Source organism: Pristiophorus japonicus, chromosome 17 (assembly GCF_044704955.1).
Source record: "Pristiophorus japonicus isolate sPriJap1 chromosome 17, sPriJap1.hap1, whole genome shotgun sequence".
Lineage (NCBI taxonomy): Eukaryota > Metazoa > Chordata > Chondrichthyes > Pristiophoridae > Pristiophorus > Pristiophorus japonicus.
Genome location: NC_091993.1, coordinates 109,617,868 through 109,634,858, shown reverse-complemented (window position 1 = coordinate 109,634,858; position 16,991 = coordinate 109,617,868). Strand labels below are relative to the sequence as shown.

The following is a 16,991-nucleotide window of genomic DNA, read 5'->3' as shown; positions in this document are numbered from 1 at the left end:
AACCTCTCCCTAATGCCCTTTACCCTAGCACCAGGGAGGCAATACACCATGCAGGACTCAACGATGGTTACAGAACCACTTGTCTGTCCCTCTAACTATGGAATCTCCTATAACGACTGCATTTTTACGCTTTGCTGTTCCCCGCACCCCGTGCAGTCCCTTGCCCATTGGTGCCATGGTCTGGATTGCACACCTTCAAAGTGGCATCACTCCCAGCAGTCTCCAATGCACCAGTGTGATATTACCAACCTTTGGCCTCTCTTTAAATTATGAAATGAATACAGGGAGTATTTTCTTAATGTAATGCAGTTTCTTTAATGTCACCATCAGCTGATATTGATGCTGCATTTCCCAGCATCGACCATGACCTCATGCTTGTGTCGCACGCAGTGATTCACACCTTGGGGTTTAAATGAATCTGGTGTAGACATGTTGTACCTCATTAGCCTCAATGAGCCTGTAAAACTTTATTTGCCTTTTCGTAATCAAGCATTGTCGTCATAAGGGCATTAGTATAGAGTGCACATGAAAAGTGCAATTTCATGGAATTATAAAGATATCATTACAATTTATGTATCGGGGTCTCTGCATGCTTTGTATGTAAGTACAGCTATCCGAGTACATAAGCTGCTGTACAGAATTGAGACATGAGATGGGGAGAGAAAAGGAATCAGTACAGTCCACATTTCAAGTATTCAAAGTGCATTATGAAGTCACACTAATGGACTTGGACTCAAAAATCCTGGTATGTACTAGTCGTGGTTATGGTCAATATATTGAACAGCACACTAGTTTATATAATATGGCCGTGACATTTTGCAGGGATTCCCCTGATCTCCTGCTGTAACTCTGGTGGAACGTCCGGACAAAAACTGTATAAAACACTAGTTAGGCAAAAGCTGGAGTACTGCGTTCAGTTCTGGTCACCAAATTACAGGAAAGATGTGATTGCACAAGCGAGGGTACAGAGGAGATTTACCAGGATGTTGCCTGAACTGGAGAATTTTAGCTATGAGAGAAGATTGGATAGGTTGGGGTTGTTTTCTTTGGAACAGAGGAGGCTGAGTGGAGACTTAATTGAGCTGTAGGGAAATGGAGTTAAGGCCAAGATCAGATCAGCCATGATCTTATTGAATGGCGGAGCAGGCTCGAGGGGCCAAGTAGCCTGCTATTTCTAATGTTCTTATGTTCTTAGAAGGATATGCTATGGGGTTTGATGAAGTAGGGTGGAAGGAGGCTCATTTGGAGCATAAACAGCAGCATGGACCAGTTGGGCCAAATGGCCTGTTTCTGTGCTGTACATTCTGTGTAATTCTGTGCAACTTGGGATTGTTTGTCCGTATGCAATTTAGTTACATAGAAAATTAGAAAATAGGTGCAGGAGTTGGCCATTCGGCCCTTCGAGCCTGCACCACCATTCGATAAGATCATGGCTGATCATTCCCTCAGTACCCCTTTCCTGCTTTCTCTCCATACCCCTTGATCCCCTTAGCTGTAAGAGCCATATCTAACTCCCTCTTGAATATATCCAATGAACTGGCATCAACAACTCTCTGCGGCAGGGAATTCCACAGGTTAACAACTATCTGAGTGAAAAAGTTTCTCCTCAACTCACTCCTAAATGGCGTACCCCTTATTCTAAGACTGTGTCCGCTGGTTCTGGACTTCCCCAACATCGGGAACAATCTACCTGCATCTAACCTGTCCAGTCCCGTCAGAATCTTATATGTTTCTATGAGATCCCCTCTCATCCTTCTAAACTCCAATGTATAAAGGCCCAGTTGATCCAGTCTCTTCTCATATGTCAGACCAGCCATCCCGGGAATCAGTCTGGTGAGCCTTCGCTGCACTCCCTCAATAGCAAGAATGTCCTTCCTCAGATTAGGAGACCAAAACTGAACACAATATTCCAGGTGAGACCTCACCAAGGCCCTGTACAACTGCAGTAAGACCTCCCTGCTCCTATACTCAAATCCCCTAGCTATGAAAGCCAACATACCATTTGCTGCCTTTACCGCCTGCTGTACCTGCATGCCAACCTTCAATGATTGATGAACCATGACATCCAGGTCTCGTTGCACCTCCCCGTTTCCTAATCTGCCACCATTCAGATAATATTCTGTCTTCGCGTTTTTGCCCTCAAAGTGGATAATCTCACATTTATCCACATTATACTGCATCTGCCATGCATTTGCCCACTCACCTAACCTATCTAAGTCACCCTGCAGCCTTTTAGAGTCCCCCTCACAGCTCACACTGCCACCCAGCTTAGTGTCATCTGCAAACTTGGAGATATTACACTCAATTCCTTCATCTAAATCGTTAATGTATATTGTAAAGAGCTGGGGTCCCAGCACTGAGCCCTGCGGCACTCCACTAGTCACTGCCTGTCATTCTGAAAAGGACTCGTTTATCCCGACTCTCTGCTTCCTGTCTACCAACCAGTTCTCTATCCACGTCTGTATATTACTCCCAATACCATGTGCTTTGATTTTGCACACCAATCTCTTGTGTGGGACCTTGTCAAAAGCCTTTTGAAAATCCAAATACAACACATCCACTGGTTCTCCCTTGTCCACTCTACTAGTTACATCCTCAAAAAATTCCAGAAGATGTGTCAACCATGATTTCCCTTTCATAAATCCATGCTGACTTGGACTGATCCTGTCACTGCTTTCCAAATGCACTGTTATTTCATCTTTAATAATTGATTCCAACATTTGACACTACTGATGTCAGGCTAACTGGTCTATAATTCCCCGTTTTCTCTCTCCCTCCCTTTTTAAAAAGTGGTGTTACATTAGCTACCCTCCAGTCCATAGGAACGTATCCAGAGTTGATAGACTGTTGGAAAATGCTCACCAATGCATCCACTATTTCTAGGGCCACTTCCTTAAGTATTCTGGGATGCAGACTATCAGGCCCCGGGGATTTATTGGCCTTCAATCCCATCAATTTCCCGAACACAATTTCCCGCCTAATATGGATATCCTTCAGTTCCTCCTTCTCACTAGACCCTCGGTCCCTGAGTATTTCTGGAAGGTTATTTGTGTCTTCCTTCGTGAAGACAGAATCAAAGTATTTGTTCAATTGGTCTGCCATTTCTTTGTTCCCCATTATAAATTCACCTGAAAAGATTGGCCTCTCCTGTTTTATTCTTCGTACAAATGTTATCAGATTACGCAGTATATTCAGTGTTGCATAGAAATCAGCGCAAGACAGACGTGTGCGTCATTCTCGAGGTGCAATATTTTTTATCTAAGCTAAGATTGAGTTGGAAGTAAACAATACAAATGTTGAACTATTTGCTGACGCCATTTCAGAGACAAGAATGAGAAAGCATTGCTCTTTGTACACCTTGCCAGCCAAGCAAATGCGTACAAATCAGTCAGCATTCATATGGTGAGAAGGAATGAGTAATCTGTGCTTGTTCTAGAATATTTTCTCTTGTGGCTTTTCAGCAGAAACAATAACTAGAGCTGGGACACCTGTACATGCCAGTATTTATGAAATGATGCAGTTCAGAATTGAGCCTACCTATTTGACACAATCCGCTCCTGATTACTAGCTATCGGCAGTCTGAATCAAAGCTGTCTGCTGAGCTGTGAAGTTTACATTGAACGTTTGCTTTTGCTTACAACATACTGTCTCTCATCATAGGCGGTCCCTCGAAGTGAGGCTGACTTGCTTCCACGCCAAAAAGGAATGAGTTCACAGGTGTTTCAATGAAGGACCTAATATTCCAGATCTCGACCTACATCTTGGAGGGTGGAAGATGCCTGTGTTTGGATTTTTTTAACGTGTGGTAGCTGTTGCACACCAGCCACCACACGGGCTTGACAGAGCTAGGTCTTGGTCCAGTGGCAAGAATTAACAGACGACTGGAGACCAGCTCTGCTGCACGGACCGAGCGCGCACACATATAGCAGTGTGGGCTGGCCCATGCTGCCCCTGGGCCGTTGCCTCTTCTGGGCCCCAGACTCACGCCTCTCCTGGGCCCCGGTCACTTCCTTCTACAAACTCTTGCCGCTCCTTCGCCCCTCCTGCTGTGCCTGCCCGCACTGCAATCAGCGACCTGACTTCGCAGCCGTCGCCCTCCTGCAGTGGTATGCCGCCGCACGCTGCTCCCTCTGATGGCCCCGGCCTGCTGATGGTCTTGCAGGCTGGGACCGCGTTGATTTCCGGGCCGCACCAGAGACCACCATTCAATAAGATCATGGCTGATCATTCACCTCAGTACCCCTTTCCTGCTTTCTCTCCATACCCCTTGATCCCTTTAGCCGTAAGGGCCATATCTAACTCCCTCTTGAATATATCCAATGAACTCGCATCAACAACTCTCTGCGGTAGGGAGTTCCACAAGTTAACAACTCTGAGTGAAGAAGTTTCTCCTCAGTCCTAAATGGCCTTCCCCTGGTTCTGGACTTCCCCAACATCGGGAACATTCTTCCTGCATCTAACCTGTCCAGTCCCGTCAGAATTTTATGTTTCTATGAGATCCTCTCTTATCTTGATAAACTCCAGTGAATAAAGGCCCAGTTGATCCAGTCTCTCCTCATATGTCAGTCCTGTCATCCCGGGAATCAGTCTGGTGAACCTTTGCTGCACTCCCTCAATGACAAGAGCGTTTTTCCTCAGATTAGAAGACCAAAACTGAACACAATATTCCAGGTGAGGCCTCACCTAAGGCCCTGTACAACAGCAGTAAGACCTCCCTGCTCCTATGCTCAAAACCCCTAGCCATGAAGGCCAACATACCAATTCCCTTCTTCACCGCCTGCTGTACCTGCATGCCAACTTTCAATGACTGATGTACCATGACACCCAGGCCTCGTTGCACCTCCACTTTTCCTAATCTGCCACCATTCAGATAATATTCTGCCTTCGTGTTTTTTCTCCCCAAAATGGATAACCTCACATTTATCCACATTATACTGCATCTGCCATGCATTTGCCCACTCACCTAACCTGTCCAAGTCATCCTGCAGCCTCTTAGCGTCCTCCTCACAGCTCACACCGCCACCCAGTTTAGTGTCATCTGCAAACTTGGAGATATTACACTCAATTCCTTCATCCAAATCATTAATGTATATTGTAAATAGCTGGGGTCCCAGCACTGAGCCCTGTGGCACCCCACTAGTCACTGCCTGCCATTCTGAAAAGGACCCATTTATCCCGACTCTCTGCTTCCTGTCTGCCAAGCAGTTCTCTATCCACATCAGTACATTACCCCCAATACCATGTGCTTTAATTGTCTCTATTGACCATACAAGAGCAGTCTCCTAACCATAGCCACTAAATAAAAGAAATATACAAAGATTTGGAGTTGGTAAACAAATGTTTTATTCATGAGTATTAAGGTTTTGCGTGGATAAATAACTTGAGTCACCGGTGTTTTTGGCCAAACTTTTCTTTTCACCGCACTTCTTTCTTCAATCTTTTGGCTTTATTTGTTTCTTTCTTCTCCCGTCTCCCTGCTTCCCAGCAACCACTTCTCAACTTCTAGCTCTTTGCTTGCCCTTCTGTCTGCACAGTTTGGCTGCTCACAGTTTATTTCAGCCTGCAACTTGTCTCTTTGCACCTCCGGAGACTCTGCGTTATGTATTTCCTATTCTAGCGAAGTAGATTCTCCACAGGATCTCTTCTATCCAATTCACCAGCCAGGGCATTTCTTAATATACCCCTGTCAGCCTTTTGTTAATAGCAGGCACCGCTGTGAGTCGCAGATGCTTACCTCAGATTCCAGAAGTTCCATCCATCTCCCCATGGGTTATTTATTTGATTGATAGCAGTAGGTCAGATCGGACGTTAATGAACTACTCAATGTAGCAACTTCAGCATCATTGCGTACAGTTTGCCTCATTGAGCTCTGCCCCTTAATGTTCCTGTATGTTGGAGGGTTCTTCTGTTCCAGTGCTGGTACATAAAAGACGAAAACAAAGACTTGCATTTATATAGCGCCTTTCATGACCACTGGACACCCCAAAGCACGTTACAGCCAATGAAGTACATTTTGAAGCCTAGTCACTGTTGTAATGTAGGAAACGCAGCAGCCAATTTGCGCACAGCAAGGTCCCACAAACAGCACTGTGATAATGACCAGATAATCTGATTTAGTGGTGTTGATTGAGGGATAAATATTGGGCAGGGTACTGGGGAGAACTCCCCTGCACTTCTTCGAATAGTGCAAGTGGGATCTTTTAGTGAGAAGGCAGATGGGGCCTCTGTTTAATGTCTCATCGGAAAGATGCTGTCTTTGACAGTGCAGCACTGAAGTTTCGGCCTGGATTACGGGCTCAAGTCTCTGGAGTAGGACTTAAACCTACAACCTTCTGGCTCGGAGTCGAGTTAGCCGAGCCACAGCTAACATTGTTATTTGGGCTAGTGTCTAATCCTGGTAGTACCTGCATTTCTTTTTTATATGTACAGGGAACTATCAAAAGTAAAAGAGAAACGCAGAAGAAATGCAGCATGTTAGTCAGTATCGGTAAAGACAATGGACAAGTTGATGCTTCGGGTGTACACGTTTCATTGGAACGGAAAACGAAAAGATAAGCATGCAGTTTAGTAAAGGGAGAAAGAAAGGGAAGAAACAGCAGATATTCCAGTAATAGTGAGGGAGCTGATGGGATAAATGTCCCACTGTTTTAGATCATTTCAGGCAATGGAAGAACGTAGAAAAAATATAAAAGACTAGAGGTGGGAGAAAAGATATGGGAGAGACCCACTTAAAAGAAAAGGTGTAAAAAATTAAAGAAAATTGTGGCGAGGGGGGGAAACGCAAATGCAGGAGGTACAAAATAACAAAAAAAAAAGCCCTGGCAAAATGCAGAGTGTCTGCCAAGAGAAAACATAGCATTGGCACAGTGCCGCCTCCCACTGGCACAGTGTTCTGGAAGCGGGCTCACAACGTCAACCTGCCTCCCCTCCTCTTCAACACTGACCGATCTAGCCTGTTGTGTCCTTGGATGCTCTAATAATGACTCCACGAGGCAATGTCCTTTCTTTGTGCCCTGGGTCGCTGCTCCCTGAGGAGCTGTCGTCTAGCAGTGCACAGGGAACGGCTGACTCGCTAGCTTGGCGTTGTTTGGTTTGGGATCCTGGCTGGTTCCGGTCCCCTTTGGGGGGGGGGGGGGGGACTGTAACGGGTGACCCTTCATTTCCAGGAATGGCCTTGGTGGCGATGGGGTCTAGGGGCTGTGCCTTAGCACAGTTTGCTCTTTCAGACTCATGGCGGTTGGTGCCATTGGGTGCCTGAGAGGTGGAGCCAATCAGGGGCAGGGTATCGATACCGGAGCCGTTGCCCTCCTGAGATTGCTTGCTCTGTAGCTTGTGTGCATTGGCTGCTTGTGGCCACACTCCAAGGTGCATAACTCTGGTCCCAGGGACGCAGGCTACAGCATTGGGTAGCTCGCTGGACCTGTGTGCTCCCGATGGGTGTCTGCCCGCTGCATTGGCTGCGTGCAGTTGAAATCCTACATTGTACAACTTTTCATTACTTGTTGTGGATACTCTGTAGCTCCGATTGCGATCGCGCGACTTTTCCTCGCTGGTTGCATGTACACAATTCTGATCATCAGTTACACATTTTATCTCTAAACTTACAGTTGCTATTACATTGCTCGAATGTGTGGAACTGTCCTTTTTAATTGTAGTGGGTTGCAGGCCTCCTTTAAGAGAGCCTTGCTTGCTTTACCCCAATCCTCTTCTCCGTTTGGTGCCACGTGTTGCTCCATCAGCGCTGCACCTTGTGGTCTGGCCGCCGCCATTTTTTTCTTCAGCGCATCACCTCGTGGTTTGGGCACCATCTTTCCTCCATCCACGATGTCGACTGCGGTGATCCTCTTCTCCCCGGGTCTGCCACCGAAGCTGAGAAGTCGCCTTTGGATCCGATTTTCTTCCTCCGGAGTCCTGCCACTGGAGTCTGGAAGGTGCGTTCGGGTTGTCTCAGCTGGATCATCTCCACGCAGTCATGCTGAGCGGTCTGTGCCTCGGGTGCTGTGCTGGTCTGCTCTCTGGCGCCGGATCCAACCTCAGGTGAGGGCTTGCTGTGCCTCCGAACACGGAGGACATCGATCGTTGGAGTGGTGAAATCTTCCCACTTCCTATGGATCTTCTCCATCCACCTTCTGCCGAGCAGCGTTGGTCCATCACCTGCAACAATCCAGAGATAACTTGTGCACCGCGCCATCATGGAGAACCTTTACATTCACACTACCAACGGCTGGGGTAAGTTCATCAGTGTAGGTGCGCAGCTTTGCCTGAACCAGGACCAACTTGGGTCGTTCAGCTTGATTGTCCCATAGCCTCTCAAAGGCTTCTTGATTCATTACTGACTGGCTCGCCCCTGTGTCCACTTCCATGAAGACTGGAACGCCATCTATCTCGACTTCCATCCTCAACGGGGAACACTCGGTGGTGCAGGTAAACATGCAATATACCTCATCGTGGGGCTGAACTGCCTCTCTGCCTATCGTTTCATAATCCGCGCTGGATTCATGGCCATCTGCAGAATCTTCATCGACACAGTGAGTCATATTTCTCTTACACATTTGCTGGAGGTGGCCCTTTGTGCTGCAGCCCTTGCATACATAGTCTTTAAAGCGGCACTGGTGAGCCCTGTGATTCCCTCCACAATGCCAGTATGGAGCTACTCGCTTAGCCCACCTCGGCGGACTCTGAGTTAAGGGTCTCGGTGGGGGGGGCGGGGGGGGGGGGCCTGTTCTCTCTCTCCCCTGAGAGGGTTTGCGTTCTACAGTCCAGCCTCTAAAAGGCACCACTCGGTGCACAGTATGTGCCGGGTTTAAGTCCTGAGGGTGAGTCATCTGCCTAGAACCGCAGATTGAGGTCATGAATGCCTGGCTCACAGAGATGGCCGCCTGCAGTGTGACTGTGGTATCCACCGACAGTAGCTTATGAAGAAGGTCCTCGTGGCTGATTCCAAAGACAAAGCTGTCCCGCAGCGCTTCATTCAGGTGGGTGCCGAAATCACACGGTGCCGCCAACCTTCTGAGGTCTGCGGCGTATTTCGCGATTTCCTGGCCTTCGGGCTATCGGTGGATGTAGAACCGGTGTCTAGCTGTGAGGATGCTCTCCTTGGGCTTGAGTTGCTTATGGATCAGGGTTACGAGCTCCTTGTACGTCTTGGTCGTTGTCTTCACTGGTGCCAGCAAGTCCTTGACGAGGCCATAGACGGTGGGCCCACAACTGGTTAGCAGGATAGCTCTGCGCTCATCAGCCAGTGTGGCCGGGTCATCTCCTGCCAAGTCGTTTGCTGTGAAGAAATGGTCGAGACTCTCCACAATGGTGTCCCAATAATCACCATCGGTGAACTGCTGCAACGTACCAAGCGTAGCCATTTTCGCGTGAAAGTTCGTAATCTCATTGCCAATTGTTGTGTCCTTGGATGCTGTAATAATGACTCCACGAGGCAATGTATTGTACTTGAACTGTAGTGACCTTAGTCCTTTATTTGCTAATTCCAGAGTGAGGTACTAGGCCAGGCACACCTGTACAGGTAACCTACAAGTCTTCCACCGCTGAACCCTCTGGTGGCACACCTTGTGATAGTACCAACAGTAGCCATGTAGGATACATGACATAGCCCACATCACCAGTGCTCCCAGTTGTAAAGGAAATGGAGGATGAAACTACACTTTGCAGTTACTAAAGTTCGTGTTCAGACTAGAGGTTTGCAGATAGCTCAGGAGAACATAAGATCATAAGAAATAGGAGCAGGAGTAGGCCTTTCGGCCCTTCGAGTCTGATCCACCATTCAATAAGATCTTCTATCGCAACTCCACCTTCCCGCACTATCTCCATATCTCAGCCCTGAATGGCTGGCCCCTTTATTTTGAGACTGTGGCCCTGGTTCTAGACTCTCTCCAGCCAGGGAAAACATCCTCCCTACATCTATCCTGCCAAGTCCCTTAAGGATTTTGTTAGTTTCAATGAGATCACCTCTCATTCCTCTAAACTACTCTAGTCTACTTAATCTCTCCTCAAAGGACAATTCCCCCATCCCAGGAATCAGTCTAGTGGATCTTTGTTGCACTCCCTCAAAGGCAAGTATATCCTTCCTTGGGTAAGAAGACCAAAACTATACATAGTATCCCAGATGTGTTCTCACCAAGGCCCTATATAATTGCAGTAAGACTTCTAGGGGCCGAAATTCAGCCCCTCCAGAAACTGGGTGCACTGACCGTGTTTCAGCTGTTTTCACCGCCGCGGACGATGCGGTGGCCTCTTGCGCGAAATTCAGCGTTGTCTTTTTTTTCCAGCGGGGCGGAGGTCGGTCATAATGGCGGAGGAAGTGGGGGTGGGTGCCGAGCGTCCGTCACACTGGGGCGGAAGTGGTCGGTTATCAGCGTGGTGCTGATGACTTCATCACGCTGGCGCGTCACTTTAAGGGGAGAGCCGCAGCGAGCTCTGCGATTCTGATAGTTAGGTCCACTGGGCCAATTACTAGTAAATTCAGTTCTAGATTTCATAAAGCCAAATTTCCACATTTGCTTTTTGCTCTAGATTTCAATAATGTTAAAACAGTCATATTTTCAAATATATTTAAGTAGGGTCTGACAAAGGCAGCTTCTGTGACTTTGTCCTGTCTAGCTTATCCCCCTCTTCTCCAAAAGGTGATGATATATATGAGAGATGCTGGCACTCCTCCAGTACCTCATCCAATTGCAGAACATGGGGCACAATATATCCGAGCCGAATCCAGAATCCCATCCTTGCCCCACATTCATGAATGGGGTAGGTGAATATCAATTAACCCCAACTGATTCTCTGCTAAGGTGCAAGGAGGCCAGTCTTTCCACCCCTGCCTCCGCCATGGCTGCTGGGATGGGATTAGCTGATTCATCTCAAACCAAGGAGTCAATTTGAGACGTCCTAATCTGTGCGGATCAACACCAGCCTATTAATCTACTGGGGAGTATAAAGGTGCTTTTCTGTTGTTGTTATTTATTCACAAAATGTGGGCGTCGCTGGCAAGGCCAGCATTTATTGCCCATCCCTAATTGCCGTTGAGAAGGTGGTGGTGAGCCGCCTTCTTGAACAGCTGCAGTCCATAAGAACATAAGAACATAAGAATTAGGAACAGGAGTAGACCATCTAGCCCCTCGAGCCTGCTCCGCCATTCAATAAGATCGTGGACTCAGCTCCACTTACCCGCTCTCTCCCCGTAACCCTTAATTCCCTTATTGGTTAAAAATCTATCTATCTGTGACTTGTACACATTCAATGAGCTAGCCTCAATTGCTTCCTTGGGCAGAGAATTCCACAGATTCACAACCCTCTGGGAGAAGAAATTCCTTCTCAACTCGGTTTTAAATTGGCTCCTCCATATTTTGAGGCTGTGCCCCCTACCAATGGAAACTACCTCTCTGCCTCTATCTTGTCTATCCCTTTCAAGATTTTAAATGTTTCTATAAGATCACCCCTCATCCTTCTGAACTCTGAGTAAAGACCCAGTCTACTCAATCTATCATCATAAGGTAACCCCCTCATTTCCGGAATCAGCCTAGAGAATTGTCTCTGTACCCCTTCCAAAGCTAGTATATCCTTCCTTAAGTGAGGTGACCAAAACTGCACGCAGTACTCCAGGTGCGGCCTTACCAATACCTTATACAGTTGCAGCAAGACCTCCCTGCTTTTGTACTCCATCCCTCTCGCAATGAAGGCCAACATTCCATTCGCCTTCCTGATTACCTGCTGCACCTGCAAACTAACCTTTTGGGATTCATGCACAAGGACCCCCAGCTCCCTCTGCACCTCAGCATGTTGTAATTTCTCCCCATTCAAATAATATTCCCTTTTACTGTTTTTTTTTTCCCAAGGTGGATGACCTCGCACTTTCCGACATTGTATTCCATCTGCCAAACCTTAGCCCATTCGCTTAACCTATCCAAATCTCCTTGCAGCCTCTCTGTGCCCTCTACACAACCCGCTTTCCCACTAATCTTAGTGTCATCTGCAAATTTTGTTGCACTACACTCTGTCCCCTCTTCTAGGTCATCTATGTATATTGTAAACAGTTGTGGTCCCAGCACTGATCCCTGTGGCACACCACTAACCACCGATTTCCAACCGGAAAAGGATCCATTTATCCCAACTCTCTGCTTTCTGTTCGCCAGCCAATTCTCTATCCATTGCTAATACATTTCCTCTGACTCCGCGTACCTCTATCTTCTGCAGTAACCTTTTGTGTGGCACCTTATCGAATGCCTTTTGGAAATCTAAATACACCACATCCATCGATACACCTCTATCCACCATGCTCATTATATCCTCAAAGAATTCCAGTAAATTAGTTAAACATGATTTCCCCTTCATGAATCCATGCTGCGTCTGCTTGATTGCACTATTCCTATCTAGATGTCCCGCTATTTCTTCCTTAATGATAGTTTCAAGCATTTTCCCCACTACAGATGTTAAACTAACCGGCCTATAGTTACCTGCCTTTTGTCTGCCCCCTTTTTTAAACAGAGGTGTTACATTAGCTGCTTTCCAATCCGCTGGTACCTCCCCAGAGTCCAGAGAATTTTGGTAGATTATAACGAATGCATCTGCTATAACTTCTGCCATCTCTTTTAATACCCTGGGATGCATTTCATCAGGACCAGGGGACTTGTCTACCTTGAGTTCCATTAGCCTGTCCAGCACTACCCTCCTAGTGATAGTGATTGTCTCAAGGTCCTCCCTTCCCACATTCCTGTGGCCTGCAATTTTTGGCATGGTTTTTGTGTCTTCCACTGTGAAGACCGAAGCAAAATAATTGTTTAAGGTCTCAGCCATTTCCACATTTCCCATTATTAAATCCCCCTTCTCATCTTCTAAGGGACCAACATTTACTTTAGTCACTCTTTTCCGTTTTATATATCTGTAAAAGCTTTTACTATCTGTTTTTATGTTTTGCGCAAGTTTACCTTCGTAATCTATCTTCCCTTTTTTAATTGTTTTTTTAGTCATTCTTTGCTGTTGCTTAAAATTTTCCCAATCCTCTAGTTTCTCACTAACCTTGGCCACCTTATACACATTGGTCTTTGATTTGATACTCTCCTTTATTTCCTTGGTTATCCACGGCTGGTTATCCCTTCTCTTGCCGCCCTTCTTTTTCACTGGAATATATTTTTGTTGCGCACTATGAAAGAGCTCCTTAAAAGTCCTCCATTGTTCCTCAATTGTGCCACCGTTTAGTCTTTGTTTCCAGTCTATTTTAGCCAACTCTGCCCTCATCCCCCTTTGTTTAAGCATAGTACGCTCGTTTGAGACACAACTTCCTCACCCTCAATCTGTATTACAAATTCAACCATACTGTGATCACTCATTCCGAGAGGATCTTTTACATGGAGATCGTTTATTTTTCTTGTCTCATTACACAGGACCAGATCTAAGATGGCTTGCTCCCTTGTAGGTTCTGTTACATACTGATCTAAGAAACAATCCCGTATGCATTCTATGAATTCCTCCTCCAGGCTACCCCGTGCGATTTGATTTGACCAATTGATATGTAGGTTAAAATCCCCCATGACTACTGCCGTTCCTTTTTCACATGCCTCCATTATTCCCTTGATTATTGCCCGCCCCACCGTGAAGTTATTATTTGGGGGCCGATAAACTACGCCGACCAGTGACTTTTTCCCTTTACTATCTCTAATCTCCACCCACAATGATTCAACATTTTGTTCATTGGAGCCAATATCATCCCTCACAACTGCCCTGATATCATCCTTTATTAACAGAGCTACCCCACCTCCTTTCCCTTCTTGTCTATCTTTCTGAATCGTCAGATACCCCTGTATGTTTAATTCCCAGTCTTGGCCACCCTGCAACCATGTTTCTGTAATGGCCACCAAATCTTACCCATTTGTAATGATTTGTGCCGTCAACTCATTTACTTTATTTCGAATGCTGCGTGCATTTAGGTAGAGTGTTTTCAACCTAGTTTTTAAACCATGATTTTTAGTTTTGACCTCTCCTGCAGCCCCTTTATATTCAGTGGTCCTTTTTGTTTCTTGCCTTGGGTTTCTCTGCCCTCCACTTTTACTCATCTCCTTTCTGTATTTTGTTTTTGTCTCCTTTTTGTTTCCCTCTGTCTTCCCTGCATTGGTTCCCATCCCCCTGCCATATTAGTTTAACTCCTCCCCAACAGCACAAGCAAACACTCCCCCTAGGACATTGGTTCCGGTTCTGCCCAGGTGCAGACCGTCCGATTTGTACTGGTCCCACCTCCCCCAGAACCTGTTCCAATGCCCCAGGAATTTGAATCCCTCCCTTCTGCACCACTGCTCAAGCCACGTATTCATCTGTGCTATCCTGCAATTTCTACTCTGACTAGCACGTGGCACTGGTAGCAATCCCGAGATTACTACTTTTGAGGTCCTACTTTTTAATTTAGCTCCTTAAATTCGTCTCGTAGGACCTCATCCCTTTTTTTTTTTTACCTATGTCGTTGGTACCAATGTGCACCATGACAACTGGCTGTTCTCCCTCCGTTTTTAGAATGTCCTGCACCCGCTCGGAAACATCCTTGACCCTTGCACCAGGGCGGCAACATACCATCCTGGAGTCTCGGTTGCGGCCGCAGAAACGCCTATCTATTCCCCTTATGATTGAATCCCCTATCACTATCGCTCTCCTACTCTTTTTCCTGCCCTCCTGTGCAACAGAGCCAGCCACGGTGCCATGAACTTGGCTGCTGCTGCCCTCCCCTGATGAGTCATCCCCCTCAACAGCACTCAAAGCAGTGTATCTGTTTTGCAGGGGGATGACTACAGGGGAACCCTACACTACCTTCCTTGCACTACTCTTCCTGCTGGTCTTCCATTCCCTATCTGGCTGTGGATCCTTCTCCTGCGGTAAGACCAACTCGCTACACTTGCTACTCACGTCATTCTCAGCATCGTGGATGCTCCAGAGTGAATCCACCCTCAGCTCCAACTCCGCAACGCGGTCCGTCAGGAGCTGGAGGCGGATACACTTCTCACACACGTAGTCGTCAGGGACACCGGAAGTGTCCCTGAGTTCCCACATGGTACAGGAGGAGCATAACACGTGACCGAGCTCTCCTGCCATGCCTTAACCCTTAGATACAATTAAATTGGCAACAACAATGTTACAGTTTACTTACTGATATAAAAAAGAAAAAGAAAAGATACTCACCAATCACCAGCCAATCACTTACCCCCTTGGCTGTGACGTCACCTTTTCATTCCTTTCTACTTTTTTGCCTTCTCTCCCCGCTGTAGCTGCACCGGTACGCCTTTTATAGGCCGCTCCGACGCTGCTCCCGCCTCTCGCCAACTGCCGCACTTTCGCTAAAACGATGTCGCCGGGTCGGAAGCATTTATAGACCTCTACCTTGTCCTTTTCCGTTGCCCGAATGTCTTCTCTCCTGATGGTTCCTCTAAAAGCCCCTTTCAGTGGAGTGGATCGTATGTATAAAATATGAACCTTAGCAATACTGGTCACCTTGCACGTTACAACGACTCCAACCTCTGGCAGGAGTTGGGGCTCTGTGTTCCGAACCACCGATATAACTGGCACCATTCCATTGTCATTTTGTTTCACCACATAGCCAGCTAAAGATGCAAAAATGTATCCATGTCTGGAGTATGTGCCATTACCAGGAGTGCTGTCCTCCATGCTGCACAATCTCTCCCCTCATGATTCTTAGTTCTTGGGGAGAGATTTATATTTTTTGACGCCTGTCCTGTCGTCCATGGTAGAGGTCCTCCTACAGTGCTGTTATGGAGGGAGTTCCAGGATTTTAACCCAGCAACGATGAAGGAACGGCGATATATTTCCAAGTCAGGATGGTGTATGATTTGGAGGCGAACTTTGAGGTGATGGTGTTTCCAAGCACATGTTGCCCTTGTCCTTCTAGGTGGTAGTAGTCGTGGGTTTGGGAGATGCTGTCGAAGAAGCCTTGGCGAGTAGCTGCAGTACATCATCATAGACAGTCCCTCAAGCGAGGATGACTTGCTTCCACATGAGTTCACAGATGTTTCAATGAAGCACCTGATGTTCCAGTCCTGAACACCAACTGAGTGGGTGGTAGATGCCTGTGCGTGGATTTTTTTAACATGTGGTGACCGTTGCACACCAGCCACCACACGGGCTTGACAGAGCTAGGCCTTTATCCAGTGGCAAGGATTAACCAGGATGACTGGAGACCTGCTCTGCTGCACGGACCTAGTGGGAGTTGTGTACAGGCCTCCAAACAGTAGTAGTGATGTTGGGGAGGGCAGCAAACAGGAAATTAGGGGTGCATGCAATAAAGGTGCAGCAGTTATCATGGGTGACTTTAATATACATATAGATTGGGCTAACCAAACTGGAAGCAATACGGTGGAGGATTTCCTGGAGTGCATAAGGGATGGTTTTCTAGGGGGGAGGCCATCTTAGACTGGGCTTTGTGTAATGAGAGAGGATTAATTAGCAATCTCGTTGTGCGAGGCCCCTTGGGGAAGAGTGACCATAATATGGTGGAATTCTACATTAGGATGGAGAATGAAACAGTTAATTCAGAGACCATGGTCCAGAACTTAAAGAAGGGTAACTTTGAAGGTATGAGGCGTGAATTGGCTAGGATAGATTGGCGAATGATACTTAAGGGGTTGACAGTGGATGGGCAATGGCAGACATTTAGAAACCGCATGGATGAACTACAACAATTGTACATCCCTGTCTAGCGTAAAAATAAAAAAGGGAAGGTGGCTCAACCGTGGCTATCAAGTGAAATCAGGGATAATATTAAAGCCAAGGAAGTGGCATACAAATTGGCCAGAAATAGCAGCGAACCCGGGGACTGAGAGAAATTTAGAACTCAGCAGAAGAGGACAAAGGGTTTGATTAGGGCAGGGAAAATAGAGTACAAGAGGAAGCTTGCAGGGAACATTAAAATGGACTGCAAAAGTTTCTATAGCTATGTAAAGAGAAAAAGGTTAGTAAAGACAAACGTAGGTCCCCTGCAGTCAGAATCAGGG

The 16,991-nt window shown here is 46.8% G+C and overlaps 1 protein-coding gene across 2 annotated transcripts in view; it reads left to right on the top strand.

The window, feature by feature from the left end:
- The window catches only part of mapkapk2a (MAPK activated protein kinase 2a), a 256,650-nt gene that overhangs the window by 176,032 nt on the left and 63,627 nt on the right, over positions 1–16,991 (top strand). The gene's annotated exons all lie outside the window — the stretch shown is intronic.